This window comes from Manacus candei, unplaced genomic scaffold, assembly GCF_025592945.1.
Source record: "Manacus candei isolate 608988 ecotype Guabito, Panama unplaced genomic scaffold, ASM2559294v1 h1tg000028l, whole genome shotgun sequence".
Taxonomy (NCBI): domain Eukaryota; kingdom Metazoa; phylum Chordata; class Aves; order Passeriformes; family Pipridae; genus Manacus; species Manacus candei.
The window spans coordinates 39,572,724-39,600,454 of record NW_026138076.1 but is presented as its reverse complement, the minus strand read 5'-3'; the positions used below and the strand labels follow the sequence as shown (position 1 = coordinate 39,600,454).

The window sequence follows — 27,731 nt, the reverse complement described above, 5'->3', positions numbered from 1 at the left end:
AAAGTAGAACAGAAGAGTGCCATAGATGAGGCTGAGCACTTGTCAGCTTGTGTATCAGCCTCAATACTCTACTGGAACAGGGAAGAGAAACTGAAGCCTTCAAGAGCCTGGTTAGAGAGGGATTTGCCATGCAAATGCAGTTGCCGTTAGGTCATCTGTTGGGATACCCTTGTCTTACATTATGAAGCTTTCTGGAGCTGTATAAGCAAAAGGGACATACATATTACACCAGCACAATGAAGGGCTTATTAGCAGATAATAATATTTATACACTTGACACTTGCTTAGGTAATGCCCTTTATTTCTCTTAATCTGTGCTCAGGAGTACAGAAGATACAGAAGGTGGGTCATATTTTTTTTTCTTGCCTTACCAGTGTATAAAATTTCAGTTATGTTGATACCACCTGTATTGGGAGACCCTGTTCCATTCTACAGGAGCACATGTCACTGATCTTTATTACAACTGTATTTAAAATACCAATAACAAATGAAGTGCAAGTATCATGACTGTATTTACTTCACAGAGAATTGTTAAAGTTAGTGTGGATCAGGGGATGACAAGCTTTAATCATTGGAAACCAAAAGGGGGCTCATTGGTAAAACTACACCACCGTGCAGTTGCCTACCTACCCGAAGAGCTTTGTGCAGTAACAGTGCGTGGTCGAGGCTTGCTGATGGAACATTTTGTCTTCCCGGTGGCAACTCATCTGCCTCTGACTCAAGGACCTGGACTGAAATCTTAATCTCACTGCAAAGCTCTCATTGACGTGTATGGACTTTGCTTCAGCTCCATTTGATGGAGTGCAGTGGAAGCTTTAAAGCCATTCAGGCCAAAGTCTCTTCACCAAGGGTGTTGTGCCTGTTTGTCACCAGATAACCTCTAGTCTTTTAATAGAGTTAAAGTTTTAAGGGCAGGCACTGCCCTTGTTTAATGCCATGGCATTGTTCCCATTGCCTTCAAAAGGAGGAGGCACTGGGACTCTCAAAGGCCCTTAGGACCCTAAGTCCCATTCATTTCCTGATTTCAGTGGGACTTAGAGTTCTAAATCCCTTTGTGAATCCAAGCCATAATGCTCTACTGTCTAGGCACAAGTATTAACAAGAGTTCTCTTTTTATCCTCTTAGCATGGTAAGCCTGGAAAGTGGAGCTTCGTGTTATCTTCCCTGTGCTCCTGAAATAGGCTGAAAATATGTGTAGCTGTTTAAATATGGAAGTTATCTTCTTACTTGAGTCTCGAGTCTGGATTATCGTCTCTTCTCCAGAACTATAAAAACAAATAAGTCTGGATGACCAAGCTCCTTTCTGAGATGAAACTCTGAAGGATGGGTGTCAGGGTGGAGAATGGGTAACCTGAGTGAAAAGGGAGGAGTATATCATCGCTTTAACCGCTTTCTGTCCTTCTCACAGCCAGCTTGTTCCTTTGGGATGTGCTTGAAAATCTTCTGTGTGACAAACCCTTTCTACTCTTGCTTTGGAAGAGCCCTGTGCTGTAGTATCCACAAGCACTTGATCCACACACCATGTGGAAGCTAGGTACTCACTAGTGTGGCCATAAAAATCAAACCCTCAGAAAGACACCTTCATAAGAGCCTCTTACTGCCATTCTTTCAGTGCCAAATGAGTTTTTTGCATCTGCTTGGTCATTTCCAAATCTACTGATAATGGGTCCGCTGCTCAGCTGATGCAAATTAGCTTAGTGCCACTGAAATCAGGTCAGTGGCTGTGTTGATTTATCTTGTCTGAGGAACTGATACAGGCTCTGTGGTTCTTCTGGTGTTATAACAATTTTCCCTCTGTAGCCATCTTCATCCGCTAGCACTGTGAGTCTAGGAATGATTTTGAGTAAAAGAAAAATCAGTACAATGTGTTATGTCAAAAGTAAATAATGTATAGGCTTACAGAGGATCTAATGATTAGTTGTTGGCATATATTCTTGATAGATTAGGAATCCTTATCCCATTAATGGGTCAACTCTTAGCCTCTGTGATAAATAGCTTTGATTGACAGAAAAGGAAAATGATGAGATGTATTCTATTTGCTGTGATGATCCTAAGAAACGAGGGTTGTCTAGCTCTGAAAAATCCTCTCACCAAAGTGTATAAAGCACTCAATTGATCTACAGTTAGTGCAGGGAACTGCTACAGAGGTGCCACTCAAATCTTACCATTTATAGCAAAGTGCGTTTGCAATAGGGAAGGCTTTAACTTAACTGATTTTGTGTTGATTTTCAAATCCCTAAAATATAGGGACTTCTACTTTTTCAGAGGGGAGTGGGATAGTAATAGTTGTGAAGTTAATGGGAGTAGAGAACATACAGTGGTCTTGCATTTGGGGGCCAAGGGTAATGCTGCTGGGTTTAATTCTGGTCCTCCCCTAGTAAGCCATCCTACTGAACCAGGATGAGCTTTTCCAGGGAGAACTGCAATGCTGAGTTTCTTTTTCCTTCTGTTGTGGATCACTGGTTTTAATGGCTTGTGCCACAGTTTTCTCTGCAAACAGTGCCCTTCCTGCGTTTATGTAATTTTGCTAAAAATGAGGGGGTCCTGTATGTTGCATGAACTTTTGTAACTGGAGAGGTATTGATTAGGGAGGTTATCAGAAGGTTTTGCGTTCCTCAAGGGGCACGTATTCTCCGCACTTGGTGTCTAACTACCTCATGTATCAGTTGGGTCCTAAAACCCTGAGAGAGGCTCAGACAGAGTACAACTCTGAAACAATTGGGTTTTTGCAGGGCATTCAGAAGGACGCTGTTGTTTTCCTTCCTGAATTAACAACTTGTGGTAGCAAAAAGTGGTATTCCAGGAAGATGCACGAAGTACCTAAGCACGGTCTGTAGCAGCGCTGGCCCATACATCAGAGTGGGGAGGGCCGGCCTTGCAGTGGACTCCAGACTGCAATTCAGATGACCTGTGTTCGCCTGCCATTGATTTTTCATCTGACCTTGCACGAGGTGCGTAACCTCCTCCTGCCCTGGTTGGCCATCTGCACCGCAGGGACAGCGCCACTGCCTCTTTCATGGTCTTTGTCCTCAGAAGTATTGGATATATATTGTTCAGGGCAGAAGGGGCTTTACTGTATGTGTGTGCAGTACTTAGCGGGCTGGAGCTTAGGACTCCACTGGGATTTTTGGGTACTATGGTAGTAGTAAAATAATGAATTATAGCTTGCATGCTGCTTTCCTCCCACTATATTACCATTGCCATCCTGACCCTTTTTCTGCCTATAAAGTTACCATGTTGGCTTCGAAATGGTCTCCCATGACTGTTAGTCTGTGTAATGATTGATGGGTGATATGTAGCTTAATGCCACCGATGGGCATTGTGCATTTTTGCTTCGTTTTCAGTTGCAGGTACCTTGATTTGGGAACAGTCCCAGTCTGTAAATTCATTATTTGCTGAAGCTATATTAAAAATTTAACAGAGTAGCAAAAAGTCTGAAAGAACACTGACCTGGCATGCCCTTGAGAAGTTTAAGGTGTTATTCCACTGTCAAGAACCATTGTTCAAACTTCCACTAACTTTGTCACAGCCTGGCTTGAAGAGATATACTGGAACAAAATGTTAAAAAGTTTGCTTGAAAATCTGAAATTAGACTTGCTGGGGAATGGTTGTAGAAACATATTAGGCAGAGTAGCTCTTAAATAACCATTTTTAAAAGCAAATTCAGCTGGTTCTCAGAATTGCTTTCTTTAAAATTGCCATTTGCCATGACCAACAGGGCACTCAGGGATGTATAATTTTAAAAGGATTGGAAATTAATTAAACAGAGCTTCATCATCTGATGGAATAGCTAAAATAGACATTTGCTCTGTGGTAAGTTGGCAATAGAAAGGATGTACGTGTTTTCGGTGGCCGAAGGTGCTGCCATGTATTGTGGAGGCAGCGTGCTGCCCACTGGCACTTTGGCAACTTCTTCAGCTTTTCTCTTTGTGACTTTGGTGGTGAGGCAAGAGCATGCCATGGCTGAGTATTGGCCAGGGCATCAGGGACCTTTCACTCAGGACAGGGGGAAGGGTCATGGTCTCTTTCTGAGAGAAAGCCAAAAATTTTAGCTTTATCTTTTTGTGGTTTCCCTGGGTAGCAGCTTATCTGATAACAAGGGGCTCAGTGCTGTCTATTTAATCCCAGGGTCTAAAAGGTGGAGCTTTTCTTTTCTGAATTAACATAAAAGAAAAAAAGAAAATAAGATGCCTTCTGCATGTCAATGTTTGACTTTCACTGGCAACTTCTGCTTCTCCAACTGTTCGCTGCTAAAACGTGTGCTTGTTGTGGGTGGAAAGCAGGGTAGTAAACACATGATCTTCTCCAAACATCAAACAAATTTGATGTCTCCCCCCACTTCCTATTTTGAATCACAACTGATTTTTCTTTAACTTCTTAGAAAAATTCGAAAATCCACATTGTAGGCCTGTGAAGTACAGATGCAACCATAAGATCCTGTGAGCTTACTTAAAGTCTTTGTTTCATACTCTGAATGGTGCTTTAACACACACCTTCCTTAATTTTTTAAATAATGTTCCTATTCCACCTTCTCCTAGAATCAACAAAATCTTTGTCACTAATGAACAAGGCAATTCCAGTAACAAAAAGTCACATGAATTTTTAAAATTATTCCAATTCATGCTTGCATTCTTCTTTTTTTCACCCTCCCCTGTGGAAATGATTATATATGTGTGAGAAAATGTATGGTTATGCAGGTCAAATTATCCTTCAGCAGTGATTTTAATGTTTTGAATCTTGCTCTGATATCCATGTCAGAATTGTGGAGGCTCAGATTTACTGATCCTAATGTCACTTCATTTTTTGGCTGCCGGATGCAATTGTAGCCTTCAAAGGACAGGAGCAGGGAGGGTTTTGTAAGCACAGCAAAATACAGCCAGGATGCTGTATGTGTGTTTGGTTTGCAGCGTGTGCTGTGACAGGCAAAGGCATTGGGTGTAGCTCCACACCAAAAAGCAACATTGTTGGTGCCTCCTTGCTGATGCCCATCACCTTGGCTCACTTGTTATTCCTGGGACGTGAAGAACTGTGTGTGTACCATGTTGTACCATCTTCAGCAATGCTGCTGCTCCTTTGTGGCAGTGCATGCCACCGTCTGCATCCAGGAGGCTTCTTTAGCAGGGTGCTGCTTGTTTTGTAGTGTCTCCTTTCTTGGACAAGGATGTGAGATAGGTGGACTTCCTCCAGGTCTGTTGGAAATCCTGTAGGAAGAAAGGCAGAGAACTTTCCACTTGGTGGAAAGTTGGTTGGGATCTCCTGCTGTAGCAGATGAGCATCATTGTGCTGATCTCAGTTCTTACTGTAACTTCTATTTATTTAGATCTGAATATGAAAACTGACTTAGATGGTTGTAAGATGTTACTGTGCAGTTTATTTCTCCTAACCTACTGAAGTGTATCCTTGCCCAAGGCAATACAACATGCTGTCAGATTGTTGGAGTGGAGTTGTAGCAAACACAAAAAAGAAGGAAAAAAACCCCTTCGTTTTGCTCTGGCCTTAAATGTAGCAAGATGGCAAGGAAATCCAGTGTAAACCTTTAGGCACTCTATGCCTTTATTGCAGCCCTTGAAAATAATCCAGTAAACAAGCAAACAAGCATAATTTGCAGTGAATGGTGAAATGCTGTGTTTCTCTCTAGTCAGCTCTCGGCAGCCCTCAAAGACAGGTTAAATGTCTGGTGGAAGGATGATTTGCGTGTAGTAAAAGGGCCACTCTTTATCCTAAAATTGACCTGATTGCCTAATTATTATTTTTTCCCCCAACTAGCTGTTGTTGTAAATACCAGCTAAATATGGAGTGGAAGGCTTGAATCTGTTTTTACATTGCTTGCTTTCTGTTTCCTCTCTGCTTCAGAGATTTGCTGTTTGTGGCTTTGTGTTTTGCCTCTCCCTTTTGTCCTCTAAAGCAAAGAAAAACCCCTAAACCATTTTGTCAGGATTATGAAAGTCTCAGGGTCAAGTTGCAGAGTTAGCAGTAGAATATCCAAAACTTTTTATGATTTAATCTTGTAGGATGATACCTCTCAAGTCAACCATGCCTCTTTTTAAAGCAAGCATTATGTTTCCTAGTTGTAGGCACATTGCATGTCAGTTGTTCTGTATGTATATGTATGCTTATATGTATATGCATACGTGTGTGTGTGTGAATGTGTGTATATATATCCAGTAGAAATTTAAGTAAATTACTTACAACAAGGTCCTTAGCTCGCAATGATATCATGTAGATAACTTTCACTGCACTTTCCTTGGCAACTTAACAAGAGAAAAAAAATGAGCAGACACCTCTGTGGCAGTGTTTGAACTTTGTAAGGTGATGTACCGGCTCCGCCAGTAGCTGCATTTTGCAAACTCACTTTGAGGCACACCACATGCCCTTGCTAGTGCTCATGATGGTGCAGGAGTGGGCACCCAGGGCCCAGATCTGGGCGGGGGGGAGGGACCTGACCTGGGAAGGAGGGAAATTTCATGTTTGCTTTCTGTTTTTCATGGGATGGGTCACCTGTAGCTTCCATCCTTTGTGGAAGATACTGGTTTAAAGACATTAGGGTTTTGGGTTGTACATCAGTACTGCGCTTCAATTTTGGTTGCAGTATTTCCAAATAGCATAAGGGGTTAAATGCTACACTGTGTCTTCATGTAACATGCAAGGAGAGGACCGAAGGGGATTCCCACCTGTCCCAAACACCTGTCTGCAGAAAGGAGGCACCAGGTCTCCCCTCCTCTGAAACCATTCCCTCTCGGTGAGGTTAACCGGCTTGGGTAGTAGAGGGTAAATCCTTTCTGAAATGCTTCCTGAAAGCTAAGTGCTGAAGAACATTCAAAAATGCTGGACTCAGGGAGATTTGGGCACCTTAGCCCTGTCCCTTAATACTTCTGCACTGCCATATAACCTCAGATCCTGAACCCGGTCTGACTGGTGTAAGGAGGGACAATGAATGTTCAGTGAGCAACTTCACAGTATTTTGTATTCCCTCATCTGTTGGCCTCATATTTTATTACCTGCAAAGCACTGAAATGCTGAAGACATAATTATTAACTTAATTTTAACTCCTTTGTGCTGTTTGTTGCAGATGTATTGCTGTGCTCCAGAAGAAGTGACAAATTTATTTTCTCTGACTCTTGAAAAATGTCTATCCCTCTATCTGTTTACTTGGGTGACTCTGCAGGTGGAGAAGTCAAGGTTGGAGAACTCTAGGTTGGAGAACTCTACCCGCTGGCTGCTGGTTTGGGGTCAGACTTTCCCTGCATAGTGAGTGTGTGTTGTGCTCTGTTTATTTGAAGCCCAAGCTCCTCTGACTTCAGTTGTGGTTTTATGTGCACTAAACTTTTGCAGTGGAAATCCTCGGTTCTTGCTTCAACTTTTCTTTATCTTTCTGGAAGTTCAACTCCCACTTGAGCTTTCAGATTCACTCCTGTTTGATGAAGGGACCCATACCAGAATAGGATGCTGTTGGTGACTGGGAAGGCATGAATGCTGTAAACATCTTCTGTCTCAAGACAATTCAGGCCTTCACAGGAAGCTCTTGGAAATGTGTGCACTGAGCAGAAGGGAGCAATGCAGAGGGCCTTTCAGGGGGAAGGAGAAAAGGCATCTGGCAGCTTGAGAAATAGCATCATTCTTACGGGAGCATCCAATTTGGGAAAGCCAGAGACATGAATCGGTTCCCGTTTCCAAAGGCTGGAGCAGAGAAATTGGTGGGTCTCCAGTGAAGTGGTCCTGTCATGGTCTTGGGGTGGTCTTGTGCAGGGCCAGGAGTTGGACGTCGATGATCGTTGTGGATCCCTTCCAACTCAGGAGATTCTGTGACTCTGTGAAGTATTGCTGAGTGCCCAGTGCCTCCCAGCACTTTCCTGCTGTCATCTCGCTGGGTGCTGCCAGCTCTGCCTGCCTGGCTCTCTGTGCCTCCCAACCCTGCTGTATTCTGCTGAATATGCTTTTTCCTTGCACAGCTGAGTTCATTTTCCTGCAGTGGAGTCCCTCGTGAGGCTCCCTGCCTCAGGAATTCGGCTGTCAGCCTGCAGGAGATGCTGCCTGCAGGATTCAAAAATAGCATCCAACCTTCTGCAGGGACTCCCTGGCTGGAGTAAGTGGAGCGGCCCTGTGCCATGACTCCACACACTCCAGTGGCCAAGCATCACCTCTAGGCACTTTGCTCTTATTTACCTGTGTAAAAAAATTAACTGGCACTTGGGGTTCTTCATTTCTCCAAAGTCTTAAGCTGTCTCTGGCTGACTTCCAGTCACAGCACAGGAAGGGAAGCCTGGCCGAGCAGTGCCTGCTGACCCTGCCACGGTGACTCTCTTGGGGGAGGAAGGTGTGTTTCATTCCAGATGCAAACTGGCTCCACACCGCTTGCCGGGGCTGTGTTACTGCCTCCCAGTAGAGCGCAGAAATTATGCAGGTCCAGTCTCCCCCACTCCAGCAGCACAGTGCTGCTGCCACTCCATGCCAGGAATTTCTTCCTCCCTGGGAAATGAAGTGGCTAAAAGGTATAAAAAGTTCATGTGGACTTTGGAAACAAGCCTCTGGTTTGGGGTCCCATTGCTTTCTCTCTTTTCTGCCTTACTGGTATTTATGAAGATGTTTGCATTGTGGAGTAATTGAAAACGGGAAGAGCTCCTAAAGCGCTCAGTCGTCCCTCTTATATATGTGTTCCCCGTGTTGTCTCATTTCCAGGCTTAGGCATAATGTAGCTATCAAAGCCTCCTCCTTGGCCTCATCATGCAGTGTAGCATATTTTTGCCCTTAAGCAAGGGAAACAGATGATAAGCTGAAGCTAGTTGTCCTTGTATTGAAAGTGCCAGAGTGGGGCCAGCAATCCCTGCTGCTGCCTGTACGTACCTGCTACGGGTGCCTCACTTTCCATTATTCTGTGCCGTATGCCAGCTGCTTCTTTTCAAGGAGATGCAACGTCCTAGGAAGTTAATGGTGCTGTGGAAATCGTCGGTGCACTCTTAGTCCTTCCTCCACAGTCTGGTAATGAGAAGTGAGGAGCAACTTGTGGACTAAAGAACAAACAAGTGGGTGCCTCAGCTTGAGAAATACTAACCAAAAGAAAACCCTCTAAAAACCCTCTCTTCTTCAGTCTAGGAGTCTAAAAGGTATCTTGGAGGGCTGATGGCCCCGGCTGGAAGGTGACTTGTTGTGGCCATAGCACCCACTACCAAGCATCCTATCTCTGCCAGCCTCTCCTGTGGCACAGGGGTGCAAAAGGACATTATTGTCCTCTCTTAAGGAATGTTTTATCAGCTTAATTTGCAGGTAGGTGTTGTGTTTTAAACCTTTAGTAGAAGACGACTTTGGCTATACTTGTGCCTCACCTTGCAGGCATCCTACCATCATGTCCTTGTGAAGCAAAGTGTTATTCACCATTCCTTGTAGAGGTGAGAGATGGCATTTTTCTCCCCAGTGCTTGGGTTTCTGGGTTTTCTTTACTTTGACAGCAGGAAAGGTGCTGACTGATAGATACAGATCCCCATCATAGACTTTGCTTTCATGTGAGGACCTCTATTCTTGACTTCAGAGGGTCCTAAGCAATCTTGCCAGGTGAGACTGCACAGGTATGGTGCAGGTCTGGAGAGGAAATAGGAGAAAAAGGAGCTTTGCTATATAATATCTGCAAATAAATTCTGAGAGTTTTGTATTCCCTTTTGAGCATTCAGCCGAGTTGCCTACCTTCAGCTTCTGTTCCCTAGAAAATATGAAGATTAAACCATTGTGTTAGCCAGAAGGAAGGAGCACGAAGCGCACCTAGCAGCTGTTAGTCCTTTGTACCTCACAATGGCCAGTTTGACATTTGGAGTTCCTGGAAAGCTGTCCATGCTACTACTCCTTGCTGAGGGTTGATATTTGCAGGAAGCATGTGAAATCCTGCTGTGATGACTTTAATGAACACAGTGTTACTCAGAAGGCTTCCTGCCTGCTACCAGAAATGCCAGACCTCTTGGTTGCCCTCAAAGATCTGGAAGCCTTGCAGCACTTTCAGACTTTTCCACTGTTAAAGTAACCTGCTAAACAAAAATCCCAGAGACAACTTCAGAGCAGTATGACTCTAATTGCAGTAAAAGACTATCAAATGGTTTCTCTGACCCTTTGATTATTTTTTCTTTTGCCCCTTTTCTTAGAACAGGAGCATGTGCCCTGCCTGCCCTCCACACCAGTCCCTGATTCAAGTCCCATAGGAAACACCAACAGCATTACAGTTTTCGGAAAAGCAGAAGTCTCCTTTGGCTTGTCAGAGTTCATGCGAGAATACAGTTGTCTTTTTCTAGGGTCATAAGAGGTTGATTCTGTGATCCAACCTCCTATCTTAACTCACTGGTTTGGGTACCCAGTTGGACATAGGTTTATATGCTACATACATAGGAAAGACAAATATTTGCCCAGATGTCAGAAACTATGTTTCTTATGTTGCAGTGGTACTAAATTCTTTCTCTCTCTATTTTTTTTTTAATGTAGCCTCTGTTTTATTCATTGCTGATCATTTAAGATGTACCAGCTCCTTTCTGGGCCATATCCCTTGGTATATTCCTGTTGGTGTAGTCAGCAACGTACAAGACAATTAAAATTATTTACTGTCCGAAGTGCTGTGATTAAAAGAGAAAGCTGACTTGTAAGCATCTTTGAGGATAAGCATAAATCCTCTGTTATTTGGGAAAAAAGAGGAGATGCAAAAATGCTCCAGAAGATCGTATCTGTAAGACGTTTATTTATTTGCCTTTTTTACCCTTGCTTTTCTTTGCTATTTAGATGGATGGAATAGTGTTTTATGAGCTGTGTTTACTAAATCTTAGAATTGACTCTGAAGTAGGAACTGCTGTGAAACACAGAGATGAACCACACTGGGGTTTTACTGCATAGTGTCCAGAGCTGCCATTGATCTGAAATATTTGCAGCTTGCCAGTGCTTGGGTGGTGGGTGGCTCTTGGCTTACCAGAGTGCAGGGCTCAAGTCAGGCTGAACCATGTAGATACTCGGAAATTAGAGAACCACAGATGTGCTGAGCAGGACCACAAATCATGCATTAGCTTGCATTTGCACAGTGCTCTGAAGATGATAAATGCTGCCTAAATGTTCACTTGAACTTCAGCATGAATTAAATCCAAGAGAAATATGGTTTGTGTTTTATTTTCAAAACATTGCAACTGGACAAAGAGATTTGTAGTGTCTTTCTGGTTTTGTTCATTTAAATATTTATGAAAAATATGGGGAAAAGATTTCATTAAGGAAGAAATCTTGCATTATTCAACTGACATGTCTTCATATGCAGTTCCGTGGTGTAACTGCAGCACCAAATCCTGCAGATCCCTTTGCTTTTGTGGCTGCAGTAGAACATGCATGATGACACTGAGAAGGATAATCAGAGTTACATATAGTTCTCCCCTAACCTTAAAAATGTTGCAACAGGACTAACTGCTAATTTCCCGCTTTCTGGAGTGGGGCACAGACTGACCAGCAGTGACTGCACTCACTATGGTTGGACCAGTGAGCTGAAATCCTCTGATTAGTGTTATGCAGAAATCCAGAGCAGCTGAGCCATCAGTCCCTTCCAGCCTGGAAATCAGAGAATCTGGGCCAGGATTCGGGGGAATGCTGCCCAAAGCTAGGTTTTAAAACACTGCCTTGGAAATCTCAGTTGTGCTAAGACCCCAGTGGCTTCTGTGGATGTTGAAAGCTGGTTTGGGAGCCTTGGCCATTTCATCCAGGTGACTGAAGGCTTTAGGAGGGATTTTGGGAACCTCAACCTATGTTTCTGGGGATTTATCTTCTCACAGCCCTGACCTGTGTTTGCAGCAGCGAGGATGCTGCCTGCCTGATCGGGGTCTGACACACAAGGACCTATAAGGTTCTACAAATGATAAAAATATTTAAGGAGGTTTGTTGGGTTTTTTCCCCCCACTTCCAGTAAGCCTTGCTGGGTAAGACAGGCCCTCTCAGTTTAATTTCTTTGTGCTCTCCATCCTCCTACTGTGCTGTGCAGAATCTCAGCCTTTAACATTTTTCGCCTTGTTGAATTCACTGTGTCTATTAGTACAGTGGATGACTCATCCAGCGTATTTAAGCACAAGCCTTAGGAGAAGATAGCTCTAAAATTGCCTTTTCTACTGGAAGCTGATAAGTTCATTACATATGCAAAAAAGGATACGTATATCAGGCAAAGCCAATATATGACTTGGTAACGAAGACCAGTCGGAAGTGCGAAATATATGTAACGATGAATTTAAACACCGTACTAAATCACAGCTGTGCCATTTTATTAGACATTCTTGCCTAAACTATGAAAGCTTTAGCTATCGTATAAATCTGTCTCTTAATAGGTAGCAGTTACAGTTCTTTATAATTTATTTATCTGATACTGCTCAGCAAAAATGAATCTTCCTGGCAACTTCGTTTATATACTACATTTTGTTTATCGCTGCAAGCTTAAATTTTTTGCCGTGCTCTCTCTGCTGATGCCATGTGAATGATAGAAGTACAATCTAGAGATCTGAAGATAGGTGTTAACAAAGAAGTGCTTGTGTTGGTGGCACTGAGCAAGGGCTTGAAATAGGCTTCTGCAAGCAGCTTCTCACGTTTCTCATCTGGGACCACCCACTGCTTGGGGTTTGCTTAGCGCTGTGGGCAGCGGTTCCTCTTACAGCCGTTCAAAATAAACATGGTAAGTGTACATCAGCCATCAGGGATTTCTGGTATCCCAGTTCAGACCAGTCACTATCACTTTTATTGCCCTGATGTGGTGCTTACTGGAATCACTTGTTCCAGAGGTGGGAATAGGTGTTAGTCTTCGATAAGTGTTCTAGGGGATCCAAGCAAGCAGATACCTAATAAATTACCATTTGAGGATGTTGAACATTACTTGTGATGCTGGTCAGGTAAGCATACATACTGCCTTTCAGGGTGGTTCTCACTTCAGCTGTCGTGGCCCCCCCCAGCCATCTGGTGTGAAGCAGCGATTGACATCTGGGAGCAGTGATGGGTTTGTCCATCCTTCTGTCATTTTGGTTATTAGTGACTCGCCACCAATTCCAGTCAATCAAGAAAGTCAATCCGACGTCTACCAAATGGTTTTTACTGAAAAATCTAATACTGGATTAAAACCTACTGCCTCTCAACGTTCTGCTAAGTGGTCAGCAACTTTTTTTTTTTTTTTTTTTTTTTCTTGGTACTGTTTAAACAATTATAGTCTCCCTTCGTCATTCATTTCAACCAAAAAAACATGCTCTGGAAAAATGTTTTGGATACTGTATCTCTGTTTATACTTCTGTATATCAATGAAGAAGCACCAGCAGGAAAGGGGTTTCTCCGTGGTGTTCAGCAGAAAACAGATTTAGAAGACAGATTTCTCTGTGGCTTTCAGCAGCTGATGCTTTTAGGCCAAGTAACCTCTGTAATGGTTTATGCAAAAAGAAGGGAAATTTAAAGCATTTTTTTGTTCTGATTACTAAAGGTCTGCCTTCTTTATTTCAGGTCAAACCATTAGTAAGATCTCCTTTTCCGTGTTAAGGAAAACCTGAGCAGTGCTTATCATACTAAGAGTCAAAGATTCCTCTCATATATTTAAACCCAAGCTAACTGTGAATAAAACTGTAGTATCCATTGAGACTTCCATGTGCAGAACTTCCTAAATGAGCACCCAAGAAAAGTGCACTTTTTCTTAATGCCTTTATTTTTTATTTTTAATTCAGTAAGGATTAATAATTTATGTGACTTGTGGAAAACATATTAGCCAAAAGCAGCATAACCAGCATGCCTAGAAGATAGTCAGGTTCTTACTATTACCTCCAGCTGAGTGCATTTTCTAGAAGTAGAAAGGATCTGTAATGAGGGCTTAGAGTGGGTAAAAAAAGATCACCCTGTGGGTTGGTGCTTTTGTTATCAAGGACCACCACACAAAAGCTCTGATGTACCCAAACCCAGTGCCTCTGCCAGTTCCTGCAATAGGCTTTTCTCACAGCCATCCCATTTGGTATGTCTCTGTAATTTAAATAAGTAAATTAGCTTCTTAAAAAAAAAAAAGCATATGATTACCTGGAATACTTTCCTGCATTTTTAATTTGCTTTTACTTGTGTCAGACTACTGATGACATTGCAAAATGAAATGAATATTTGATTGCAGAGTTTATAGCAAATGCAGGTCTAATTGCTTCAGCCAGTCGTATTTATATATCTGATGCCATCAAACCTCTTTTGGAAAAGTACAGCAAGACCCTGGTCTGACAGGGGCCCTTAACCACATTCTTAATTTTCACTCACATTAGTTTTATGAATGCTGCTGAGACTTCCCAGTTGTATTTGAAGTTGAGAAGGGGGACGGCTTGTTTTCCTTGTGCAGCAGAAATGCTAAGGTTTACACCCTGTATTAAGGGTGATGTGGCAGCGTGTGCTGGTGAATCCTGATATCTCAGAGCATGTGTAGAGTTAAGCACATGCTTAAACTGTGCAGTTGGTTGCTTTGCTTAGTAAATGTACCCATCAGCTGAAGGAAAGAGAAGTGCTATTAGGAGCATCTATCTTGCTTGGGATTCAAGAAGATGCCAAGAAAGCAGGAGTTTTGCTGTTTGGTCAGGTGTGTCAAATGCAAGTGGCAGCTTGGCAACAGGAAGACTCTTCTGTCACGGATATTTAAGCCAGTTATTAAAAAACTTATTCTTGTCCTTTCTGTGAAAAATTGTGGTGAGTAGTTGAGAGATGATTTGTTTATGCTGGCTAACTGCAAACAAAACTTTATCATTTACCTTATAAAAAACTGGGATGAAACCAAGCAAGGAAATTTAGAAATTAAAAAAAAAAAATAAAAATTAAGCTGTTGAAAAGCAGTGAACTTCTCAAACATACAGAGAAAACATACGTTAGTGAGAGCTGGTTCTATGCTACCTCTGGAAAACTAACATCTACAACAATTAAAATACATTCATCTGTTCCAAAGGAAAAACTAGAATTGATTTGATTATTAGTTATCCTTTTTGTATCACAGTACACAAGTTGAGGCATTTATTCTTAAGTCCAGAAATTTTCCTGAAAAGGAGGAGTATCCAAATTGCTTTCCTGGAGTTGAGCAGGTAGCAGCACAGCACCTGTTTTAACTGAGTGCCCTCTATGGTAGGGTAATGTTTCACCTGCATGACATGGGATGACGTATTTGAGGGCCAGGCTTGAGTGTCTAAACATTCATTAAAACTGTTACAGGGTGATGGAGGAGGATAGCTCCTGAGGATTTTAATGGGATTGCAGGTGTGTGGCAAGTATTACTGGGGACACTATTAAAGGTGCAAGCACCCCACATCAGAAAAGTTTCCTGTACACCTAGACCAGCTCTTGATCCCCTTTTGGCTCGGGATGTGTCTGACACTTGATCCTGGAGCTGTTGAGAGATGGGGTCTTTCTGCTTGTAATCTGTTCCACTTTCTGGTGCAAAGAAGAAAATACTTTTAATGTGAAATCCACTTGAAAACACACACACACACACCAAAAAAGCCCCTACAGCTGTTTGAAAGCTGTTCAGAAGTATGGCATATTAGAAATAGTCCCAGCTGAAATGGATTAGCAGGCAGAGTTCAAGTGAGGAGGTCAAATTTGTAAACTGAATGCAATTTATCTTGTGACAGTGCAGTTTATCACATGGTTGCAGAAATAAAGAAATACCACACACATGCACATATTCACACCTAATAATTTAAGAATAACTGGAAAAGGTCTTAAAAGACATTAAAAGGCTTCTGATGACATCATGCTGAGGTAATAAAACAAAGATGGTTAAAGTCAGTTCCAAAATAACTGTAGCCAGAGATGTCTTTATATGCCAGTTTTATATATATTTCATGTCTCAGGAAAAAGAATCCTAGTATTGTATACTAACTGTGTGGGGAGACACTGATAAGATTTTTTCCTCCTGTGCATTTCTTTTATTTATTTTAGATTTATATTTACAGAGATTCTTTAATGTATGGTTTAGCTGCATTTAGAGTACTTCCAAAATGTGTGAAATACTTTGCCCCTTAGAAAACCAAAAGATAACTTCAGGGTGTGACTGTGTAGTTTCCTTGGAGCCTGTTCTTTTGGGAAAGTTATTATTCTCTGAAGGATCAGGAGGCTTCTTTACCTCCTTTTTAAAATCTTCATCATTACCTAGAGGGTTTCTCATTAAATTTGGATAGCGGATTGTTGGATTTCATGAGGGTATCTGCATTCCCTGCTTCCCTGGTGGCTTCAGATCCTGGTAGCTCAGGATTTACAAAGCCCATGGTTTGCCAGTGCTACAGTGTTGGTGATTTTCAATGTGTTGGGACTGCATGTGGTATTTTCCTTGACAGGATGCAAAGCTCATAGAATGAGCTTGTAGAAGCTCATTTGAAGGTCATGGAAGATGCTCTTGAAAATCTGGTTATCCTGGGACTTGTAGATTGGACCATGTTGTCTTGAGACAATGCAGCCTATTAATAACCTTTAGTCTTGGATATGAATATCATCTAAGGTTGTGCATGTGTGTTCATCAGGCTCTGATGTGGGAATATATTCGTCTGTCCTTTGAAAGATGTTTGCTAATGTCACCAAAACAGAAAAGGAGATGGGCCTCCTTACAAAGGAGGACTGTGACTGGTGAGCCACTTGGAATTAAAAGATCAGGATAATTTTGCATTTTAGTCACATTTGATGCTAAGTTTAATGACAAGGACATTATTTGAAAGACACTTGAGGTGGTGTAAACTCCAGCAAAAGATGTTAGTGTCACATTAATAATAATTATTTAGAAGTGTGACAAACTCATCTTTAGCACCCTCTATTAGGCACAATTTCGGAATGAAATTTAAAGTAGAATGTAATTTCTAGATGCAATTAAAAACTTGTCAGAGTGGAGTAGCAGCCACTTTCTGTCTTATTATGATGGTAAGCACTGTAACGAAGTGGCTGAGCCTGGCACTTTCCTGCCTGCAGCTTAAACATGGGTAATCCTAGTGCAGTATGTGATGCAGCTGCATTTCTAATGCATTAAGCTCTAATGGTTTTGGGGTTTGTTTGTTTGTTTGTTTGTTTGTTTGTTTGTTTTGGTTGGTTTGGTTTGGTTTGGTTTTTTTGGTTTTTTTTAAGGACTTTTCCTTAAACAAGTCCAGATATATCAGTGCCCCTTATTTCAACCATAATAATTTCAAGACGTGATCCCTGCAGAAAACTATGGAGTTGGTATGTTTGCAACATTTCCTTATCGTCTCAAACCAGTTGCTTGAGGGATAGTAACTGGAGATGTAGCCCTCCTTCCAGCATGCTCTCCCAGGCTGCATATTTCTGAACTCCACCTTTGCTTTTGCCTGCTTATCTTTTATATTATGAAGGAATTTGATGCATGTGAGTAAAGCTTCAACAACAACATCGTCGCTTCTTTGGTTTTAGACCAAACTCATTATACTTTGCTGTTTATGCATCCCTATCCACCACTTCCAGTTACCCCAGTATACATGTAGCCCAGGCAGCCCCTGTAATTAGGCCACGGATGGACTTTTTAATTGTGACCATCTAACAACAAAGATGAATTTCTGTGTTCCCTAGTCTGGTTCTACCACCTTCATTTCTTAGAAAGAAATTTTGCCTCATTTCACATTAACAAACTTTGGGTGGTGGCATTAAGGGGAGACCATGATGGGGCTAAGATAACCATTGTGTGCTAGTCTCCATGTTTTAATCTTGTTATTTCCCACAAGCAGGACATTTAATAGTCAATCTGTGAGTGTTTTGTCTTGATTTCTCGGAAGGCTGGCCTTTTCAAAGTATCTGGTGGTGACTAAGCAGAGAAAGCTCATTTTAAATCAGAATTATTGGACGTAATGTCCCTCAGACCCTCAGCACCAGTGACCATGCTGAGATCATGTCTTAGCTCACATATAGTCTGTGACTAGCAGTGAGATCCCCATAAGATCATCCCTTTGCTGGTGTATTTCCATGGTTCAGGATGCCCTTGGGCTGCAAATTGTGATGGATCTTCAGGAGTGCCTCCCCAGCTGAGGTTGACAGCAGTATCAAGCTGGGATAGGCACCTTGGAGCTCCTGTTTTTGGTTGCAAGTGTCAGGATAGGGCTTTGTGATGGCCTGTGGTTCAGCTTGAGGGTTGGGCTTGTCCTGTCACCCATCATGAAGCCAGTTATTTAGATTTTAAAGCAAAATGTTCTGGGAGAGGACAAAAATCTATAAACCAAAATGAAAACTAACTGTGGGTTGAATGTATGCACAGGAGAAAGGTCGCATTAACCCCTTTTTATAAGAACATTTTAAAAGTCCCTCAAAACTTTGGCTTAGCATGGAAAAAATGAAGTCAGTATGTCCCAAGTTTCGATGCTGGTAGCTGGTGGGATTTTTTTTTTTTTTGGGTGTGTGCAGTTTTGGTAAAGACTGGAAGAGTTCTAGGTTTGTGCAGTGCTATGCATTTTATGGCACATTTAAATACCTATAACATAATTCGCTTTACCATCAGAAGGCATAAATGTCAGCCTATTGACACATTATAAAGACACAAATGGAATGTAGCCTGGCAGACTGGTGCTGGTTTTGAGGTTTAATAGTACATCTGTATCATTTATCCCAGTGGGAAATAACACAGGATGTTGCCTTGTAATTTTTTACTACTGTATAATAAAATGTAACCACAATAAATGGTGTCTAAGCAAGTAATGCAGCAGATTCTGGATTTTGTCCAGTGTGTCTTTAGCACTTATTTTAGGTTAGCCTTGCCCCCCCACAAGTTTAGACAACGTGCAGTTTTCAATGGATACAAATTGAATGTGAATCTCTTTAATGTGTTACGTTCATATCTATAGAGAAAGAGACCCTCCTATGCATTCCACCTCATAATTGGCTGGTGTTAGCAGTGTACTGATTCATTCCTCTTTAAATTACTCATATCCAAAGTTGAACTGTCCTTGAAAGGGTCTATTCTGCATTTTTGCACTTAAAGAGTGTCTTTGCTGGTTGATTGCTTTCCCAAATGTCCTCACTGTGATACGGTGTTATGTGCAAGCAGGCTTTTGATAAAAACTCGAACAACGATATTTCAGGGAAGTGTTATCAGACCCGTGCAAATCGAGAGCAGAGATTCAGTCTGTTTATGTTGGTTGAATTTAACTTACGGTATATTCCCTAGTGAATGCTAATGGGGCATCTTACATACCTTTGAGCATGCTTGGAAGGTGCTGTGTCCTGCCGGGTGCTGGTCCTTCCCTGCCTTCAGTGTCTGGGCTGTCGCATCGCTGCGGGATCTGATTTTCTTATTAAAGCCACGAGAATTCTGAGAAAGGAGTCGGCACCCAGTTAGGCACTTCTGCAGGGGCCTGATAATGCAGAAGGGCTCTCTGGTTGCTTTCTAACATCTGTCCTGCAATGTTCCAAGTGAAGAAAAATATGAAAACATTATTCTGTGTGTATGAGAGTGCTGCACATTTGTAAAAAGACAATTAACATAGAAATGAGGGAGGCTTTTGATTCATCAAGTAGATTCAACAGACTGTGTCATTTCCTTGATTTTCATTTTTATTAGGATTAATCAGTTTTATCTCCTAAGGTCTTTGCAGAGAATTTACACGAAACAGAAGACTTTGGTCAGCAGTGTGCCAGTGTAATAGCCCCTACTTGAAGAAATCCAGCTGTGGCACATATAGCCGGGATTAGATTTGGCAGGACTCCAGGCTCCCCTCTCCTCTCTCATTAAATGCCTTGCTGTTGCAGGGAACTCTCTGGATCTTCCAATACCAGATCCTGGGCTTCACATAGCTACCTGGTGGTTGCTTCAGAAACCACTTGGAACCAGTATATTGCTCGGGAAAAAAACAAACCCTGGGATGCCAGCTCGAAATAATGGCTGCTTTCTGCTTCAAAGACAGGCGCAAAAAATCTTGCTTAACCCCAGCACCCGTTGGTCCCGACAGCTGGGAACTAGAGCTGGTTGAGACAAAATGATGCTGACCTTTTTCTCCTCAAACTCAATATATTTAACAGAAGCATATGGGTTTGGATGGAGTTTCAGATATGTCAGAAGTGGAGGGTGAGGGAAAGGAGCCAGGTAGTTATGCAGGAAGGAGAGCAGCATGCCAGTGGCCTCGTAGGGGAAAAGTGGCAAGGTTTAAGTGTGTGTTCTGCATCATGCACAGCAGGAGCATGCCTTAGGTGAGTGTTGCTGTTTTAGCACTGGGCTATGTTCTCTGTCTTCTTTTTCTTTCTTATTTTTTTGCATATTTTTAGAAGTTTCTTATCCCACTGAGAAAAAAAAAAAAATCTTTGAAAACTGTTGCAAAACCAAATGCATCTTTCTCGTTTAGTTATTTAGACGTATTTCTGAGTGGATAAATTTCATCATGGAAATTAAAGTAATTTGCAAACATGATGAGCATTTTATTACGATTGTTTTTCAGTACCTAAAATAGATGTCTTGCTATGAAAACTTCCATATAATGTGTATAATGTGTAAGTGAAAATTTAGCTTGCAGTTTGTTTCCTTAGTGGAGAAGACTTAATTGTTCCAGAATATTTGAAGTGTAAATGTCTTTCCTATTAATTGTAGGTGAACAATACTTCGTCCATGTGGGTCCTACAACAGTAAATATCAAGTGTAGGCTTTAAGCATCTTGTATGCTCAACAGATTTGAAAGCCATTAAGCATAGGAACAAGAATAAAATGGAGACAGAAGGCAAAAAATGCTGAAGGGAAAATCCTACTGAAAACTCACAAAGCATTTTCAAGCTTACAGAAATGACCTGCTCTGTTCCTGTTACACAGAAGTGTTAAAATGAGAGCAGGCGACCCCTCTCCCCCAAATCATTCATCTGTTATGTCTGCAATGTATTTAGACTGAATCCTTTCCCAGATGCTGCGGATCTGTCGGTTCCAGGGGAAATTAATGGGATTTTACCATTTGCTTTGAGGAAAAGAGGACTGGACTTTCTCCTGCTGTCTTTGGCAGGAAGGAGTGAGGAGCTTTTCTGTCTGCTCTCTTTAAATATTGCGTCTTTTTAATCTTTTTTTGCCAGATAGCCTAATTTCTGTTACTGCAATACACCATGTTGGAAGATTGCAGAGGTTAATGTATAGCACTGTGATACACAACCATAATGGTAGACTCTAATGTTTTTTAAATGGTAAACCAAAGGCATTCGTAATATGAGTTGTAGTGAATTGCTTGCAGTTCTTGCCAGAGATTAATTTAGCAATGCTTTTAATATTTTATGCACTGAAGTTGTTTGCAAAGACTAAAAGCTTCACTCTCTTTGCACACTCATGCTTTGTGCTGTCGCTGTACAAAGCGCAACAGAACCACTCTCTTCCTGATGAATTGTCTGTCAAGAAATTTTATCAAATTACAGTTATACTGCCTTGGAAAGATTTTTCTAGTAATCAGTGAAAATTAAATCAGATTTATGGTGTCATAACTGGGCCAGGGAGTTAGAAATCTAACCTTTTGTAATATCACAGGTTGCATATTAATGTTTTAAATATCTAAAACACATATGAATGACGTAGGAGATTTTTACTTTAAATGTTACTGTAGAGATTTGATGATACATAATCCCATTAAAACAGAAGAGTACAAGATAAAACGATCCATTTGCAATTATAATTAAGCATATTGAGATTGACCATTCTTTAAAAAATTGGAAGTGCAAGGTTGAGAAGGGTGCTTGAGCAATCACTCTTTGTTGAAAGCATTGATGGAAGAATAAAAAAATTAAAGGGGATTGATTTGTCAGTAATCTGCACGGAAAAGTATGGGAAGCATTTCTTCGGAAGGTGAAGGGAAAGTACCTCTTTTGCTGTCATGGTTAGCTTTGCTTGGAGAGTCACCACAAGAAGACATGATCAAAAACGGAACAGCAAGTAACGCTGTGAACTGTTTCACCTGCTCTTGACACTTGGTAAATAAAGTATATTAATTGAACAGCTTAGTATTGGAGAGTCATCACAGTCTCAGGAGTGCTCTAGAGAAGTAGGGTTTTCTTCTAGCTCTGTCAGAGACCTGCTGTTTGACCTTGAGCAATAATTTTTTTGTGTCCGTGTCTTCCTGCTATTCCTTGATTTCCTTGTCTTTTTGGAGAACGAGCTCTTCAGGAGAGAGATTTCTTTGCATTGTGTTCTGTGAACAATGAAGTCTGAGCCTTGCTGAAGCCTCTAGGGACATCTCTAACAGAAATTATAATTGTTAGCTTTAATCACTTTCATCAAAAGAGCGTGGCAATGGAGGATGGCAGTGTGGAGGATTTAGAGAAATCTGTAGAGTGCATGTTAATTAAGTCGCTGTAGGTGAAAGTTGCTGATTTGGTTTCATCAGGCTGATGCAGAGATGCTAATATCTGGGAGCAATGCAGTGCTGCTCCACATGGATATTCATCTCCAAAAGCATGAGGCTGGGTGCTCACTCCTCTGCTTGGTACATTTTAACAAACAAGGCTTTTTCAGAAAGTTGTCTAAAACTTCATGTGCTTTTTTGTGGGTCCCTTTGTTGTGAGTGTTTACAACTGAAATTGTATTGCTTGGCTTTTTGTAGTGAAGACAGCTGCTTGAGGGTGAGCCATCCCATCTTGATGGATTCTCCTCCCAGCCTTTGCTGTTGCCAAACAGAAAGTGTTTATTGTTGCTCTCCTTATTAGTAGCTTCTCGTTTGGGATGAAGGTGCAGATTAATTGCCCTTCTTGTGGCATCTAGTGGTGCAGAACAATATGCCCTTGTCCTACTTGGGTGGACACATTACTCACCATAGCAGAGGATTTAGAAATATTTAGCCACATGAACACCAGAAGCCATGTTAGTAAGAGTGGGCTATGTTGAAGTACCTGCATTACTCACTGAGCAGTAATTTTGGCAGGTAGAGCTCCAGGGTAATACAGGATGAAGCAAGGGAGAGAAGCCACTTAACCAAATTGTCCAGGCAAAGTATGACCGGGGAAGAACTTGGGAAGAAACAAATGCTTTCTGAGAAGTACTGTAGATTCGCGGGGGGAACAGGTTAGTTGAGTGGTGTGGAAAGTAGTAAAACAAGATCAAAACAAGATTCCCTTGCTCACAGGGCAGGTGTTGTACTGCTGTGAGTGTTAGTAGGTGTCAAAGGTAAAGCAATGTCTCCTTCTTTAGTGTGTTTATTCTCTCTTTTGGGGCTAATGCCAAATCCCTGCAGTTCCTGCAGTGCACCTGCTGACACTGAGCACCGACTCTCTAGCAAGTATTTTGCAAGATCTTTGCTCTGCAGGAATCCCTGTATAGTTCCCTTCTTATTTTAATAAGAACAAGAATTGCCCAATCTGCACTTGAAATCTGCATAGCAATAGCACATGGCAGAGGCCAACTCAAGGTTATACATTTGGCATTTGGGAACGGAAGGCAAGAAAAATTTACTAGTCAGTACACTCACATTATGATAAAATAAAGTTGAGCTGGGAGGAGAGCATGTGCTGAATCCTAAAATGACACAGAAGATCCATAAACCACTGTATGTTGTGCTATCTCTAGCCCTTTATGCTCCAAGCAGAAGTTAAATGTAAGGTATCATAAATGAAACAAAGATCTTGTTTTAATTTCATTTAAAAAAACATTGTAAGGTAATGGGGTAACAAACATTAACTTCTTCAGACTAGGCAAACTGCAATTTCTCTGCTCTGTACTGCTTCGATTGCATGAGAATTATTCTCCAAAAGCTTCTTGGAACCAAGTGAAGGTTTTGCTATAAAACACAAGTGGCGTAGTCTAAACAAGTGGCATTTTTCCTAGAATTAAAGTATATGGATGCCCTTATGAGGTGTTGCCTGGTCTGCTCTACACTTGTAAAAGTGTTTCTTTCCTACTGAAACTGTATATATATATATATGATCAAAATCCAAGGCTGAAAATGGGTATAGTCTTTACATATAGAGACTTTTTCACTTATATGGGGAGAAGTAATAGCTGGTCTTACCCTGAGTTTGCCTGTAAATTTCTTAGATGATCTGAAATCTGTTTATTACTTGCAGCAGCAATTTTGCTGACAGGCAACCTGGAATAGGTCTCCTTTTCCTCCAGAATATCCATACTTGCCTATTACAGAGAAATCACTTGAAAAGCAGCATGGATGCTGGACTCTCAAGCCTTATTTTAAGTTTTAATTTACTTGTCTGACTTCCAAGGTTACTGAATGCAAACAATTGCTTCTTTAGTACGGAAATAATATGAATTATGTGTTAGAGACCAATACCTCTATGTCCTTCTCATACTCTCAGGGAAGTACCTGCCAAGGAGTGCTTAGAGATGGGGTGCAACTTCCCTTTTTTGCCATTGAAAATTAAAGTAAGACCATTCTGGATAAGCTAAGATGTGAAAATGGAGCCCTAGGACCATTTCTTAGTCTGCAACTTTTTTAAGGTGTAGGATGGTCCAGTGTGTGAGACCATGGCAGCAGGGTGAAAGCTGTGCTACAGCCCTGGTTGGGAAAGGCTTGGGGACCCACTGCTGCAATTGGAATAACTGGCCCCAGTTTAACACTGGGTCCTATTTTAGTCAATCTTTAAAGTTTTTTTCATTTTAATACACTACTTAAAAATCAAATGACGTGTGTCGTCCCGTACAGGTTGCAGAAAATGAGCTGGGCTTATAGTTAATGTAGGAAGCAAAATTTTAGTCAGGAGGAGTCATTACCGTTTGCCTTGCATGGGTTTTTAATTTTGTTTTCTAATAGTTTCATTGGGATGGGATAAGGTCCTGGAGTCCTATACCACCCAACCTGACTCTGACAAGGCTGATTCTCACTGAAGTTTCCTCTGTAGCAATCTCAACTGTGAGGAGCAATTTTTCGTGTGTAATTAATCCTAATAAAACCAACATTTCCAGGAGGCTGACCTGGATCCATCCATTTCATGGTTTTGTCAATTAATGTTACATTTAGCATCTAACACTATAATTAGAAGAAAATACTGAAGATGTAAAGGGACAGAGGAATTTTAAGTTGTAAACTGCTGAGGAACAGGAATTATTATCCTTGCAATCATAATTTATTTTACCTTCTCTTCTTTCAAACTAGATATTTCTTTATTATTCTGATGCAGCAACTTCTAAAAATCACTGATAAATCCTCTAGCATAACAATAGTTTATCTAAATCACATTGGAGTCTGTTATGGTGAAGAGATACTCATATACCTGCGTGTGTGTTTGATAGCTAGTTGTATCTTTAGGTTTTTCTTTTATTATTGGTAGTGATACTGTCCACTGGTTTTTCATCCAGGCATTGTTGGTTATGTGTTAGTACTGTCTTCCCATCCAGAAATATGTTTCATAGAGATTAAAGATTCTTACAGGCTTTTCAAAATCAGCTCTGTTGACCAAAACCAGTTGTTCATTGATGAATCCTGTGGTGAATGTATAGGAGAAAGTTCATGAGTGCCTAATAAGTCCTCAGAGGCAAATATAAACATTTTAAATTTGTTTCTTTTTCTCTTTTTTTCCAGCAATGTCAAATACGGTACTCTGCAAAAAATAGTGTGTGGATTTCTAGCACCTGAAGAACAAGAAAAGGTAATTACTGGACCATATAGTCTAGCCTCATTGCCTCATTTGTTTGCTGTGCTAAAATATTTAGACTTGGTCATGTTCCATGAGCCCACAGCACTGTCTCTGCATATTGAGTTTTGTGTATATTCAGTTATGCAGGTGCAGTTGTTTCTTGAGAATATTCCTTTATGTAAAGGGAACGGGGGAACAAAAGCAGCAGAGCATGAAAATGCTGAAGTGAATGTTAGGGAAGAGCGCACTGTGGATTTTTTTGGTGCATGTAGAAGTGAAAAGGGTAAAAGAGGGCTGTGGACTTCTGAGTATTTGCAAGACTGCCTAGTGCAGCCTTGCAGCGTGCTGGGCAAGTATTGAAGGAGGCTCAGTGTTCATCAGTGTTGCAGCAGCCTCCTCATGTTTCAGTAACCGAGTAACTTGTGGGGCAGTGCCCCCTGCTCCAGAGGTTGTGAGCTCCTGTGCTGCCTGTAAGCCTGCCTCTTGCAATTGAGTTTCTTGATCCTCTTGGGTTGTGACATTTTGTTTGGGCAATGCAGCTCGACAGGGCTGTAGCTCAGTTGCTGGTGTTAAACAAAATGCTGTTCATCAAACTTTCATGAGACACTTTGCCAGGGGCTGCGTCTTGAAAGACTAGGCTCCAAAAAGCAGTGAGGAAACCTGTGCTGCTCCATACTGCTGCTGTGTCCTGTACCTTCTTCTACCTTCTTTCCAAGGCTGAAAGGGGAGCACCCCTATAGGACCCCATGTGGTTTTACACTTTGCTCTTTGCTGGAGACAAGTGATGTAAAAGCTGGACAAGAAGGGCATGGCCACGTTGAGTAGTGGCAGTCTTGCTTCAGCTGGTGCATCCTTTCATCTGTATGGTAATCCAGAAGAGGAATCAGGAACCCACCTCTGCTTTAAAGCCTGTGTAGGGCTTCATTGTTACTATGGTTAAGCTAGAGGAGTTGACATGAGCTGAGCCTTTCAGTAAATTTTTATATTAATTAATGTAATAACTTCAGAGTGAGATGTATGTACATACCACAGTATGAAGAGCAAAAGATTATATATAATGTGAAGGTCTGTACATTTGAGTATAGCAAAGCAAGCATAGTGAGATTTAAAAACATGGATTTGAAGAGGCAGAGAGATAGCAGATGTTGCCAGGGTCAGGAAAGTTTCTGTACGAACAGGTGACATGTTCTTACGAGATACTTTATTTCATTGCTTGGGTTTGAAAAATGCATGTGAGTGACATCTTGTGTTCACTACATCTGCAGTGCCATTCTGCCAATAATTAGCATGTGCGTTTTAGAGGCAGTATGAAACCAAGATGACAAATGCACACAAATCATAGGATGGAACAATTCTGCCTTCTTCATGTATGAGTGTTACAATTTACTGAAAGTCCGTCTTCCCACCCTACAAATGGAAGTGTCATCTCAAGAAGCCTCTTGAAAAACACTGAAAGGGCCTAAACTTGCAACTTGTGTGGAACCTTCTGTATTTTTTTCATGGTGGTCTCTGCACGCATCAGTTTAATGCAAAGTTATGGCAGGAGAGGAAAAATAGCAGACAGAGGAAGAAAAGCTCTCTGAGCAAGTAAATGCTTGATCAAAGTGCATTAAAGTTTTAGATAACCACGTTCTCCTGTAGTTTCAGCTCACGGTGTTGTGAACTACCTTTCATGTGCTAACAAATGGGATTCATTTTGTTGGATACTTCTATTTGGATTTACAGTGCCATTTAAAACTCCGTAAAGCTTTCTGTCGCCATCACCAGCTGTGGTGATTGCCATCACTGCTGTGGGGCTGTCATGTTTGGGCACTTAACGTGTACGGGAGATGTGAAATAACTTTAGTGGGGAGTCAGACAGTTCAGTGCTCTGAGTATGTCAGTTTATCCTTGTCAAAAGTAAAGATTGGAAAATCATATTTCTTTAAAATAATGAATTTCTGAAGAGGAATAATGGAAAGGTGGTGGTTTATACCTTTCTCTATCTCAAGATCTTGCAGATTACAGTATGACATAATGCGTTGGCAGAGAGGAAGACTGTGCCACACTGTTGAGTTTCACAGGTATTTCACTGGTTTTTTATAAGAAGATGAAATATTAGTCTGTTATCTGTTATCTGTGCAATTTAAAATTATCTTTACACATTCAGTAATTTCTGTGTATTTATGCTTTTGGTACTGTTGTAAAGAGATTTAAAAAACCCCAGTATTTCTTTTTTCAAGGTGGTTAAAAAC

General features: G+C 41.3%; 1 protein-coding gene and 1 long non-coding RNA gene across 17 annotated transcripts in view; one reads left to right on the top strand and one right to left on the bottom strand.

The window, feature by feature from the left end:
* ADGRL3 (adhesion G protein-coupled receptor L3) overlaps nucleotides 1-27,731 on the top strand; it is a 515,791-nt gene that overhangs the window by 67,160 nt on the left and 420,900 nt on the right. For all 15 annotated transcript variants that reach the window (XM_051790785.1, XM_051790777.1, XM_051790772.1 and 12 more), the window contains exon 2: nucleotides 25,443-25,509. The gene's annotated coding sequence lies outside the window, so the exon portion shown is untranslated. The remainder of the gene's footprint in view (nucleotides 1-25,442; nucleotides 25,510-27,731) is intronic.
* On the bottom strand, nucleotides 727-9,396 carry LOC127472485 (uncharacterized). Of its 2 annotated transcripts, XR_007905022.1 has the most exons (4): nucleotides 7,623-9,396; nucleotides 5,003-5,201; nucleotides 3,451-3,530; nucleotides 727-1,827 (listed from the first exon to the last, which is right to left on the bottom strand). It is a non-coding gene; the product is annotated as an uncharacterized LOC127472485 (long non-coding RNA). The 2 variants fall into 2 exon arrangements; XR_007905021.1 differs by having other exon boundaries at nucleotides 727-3,530.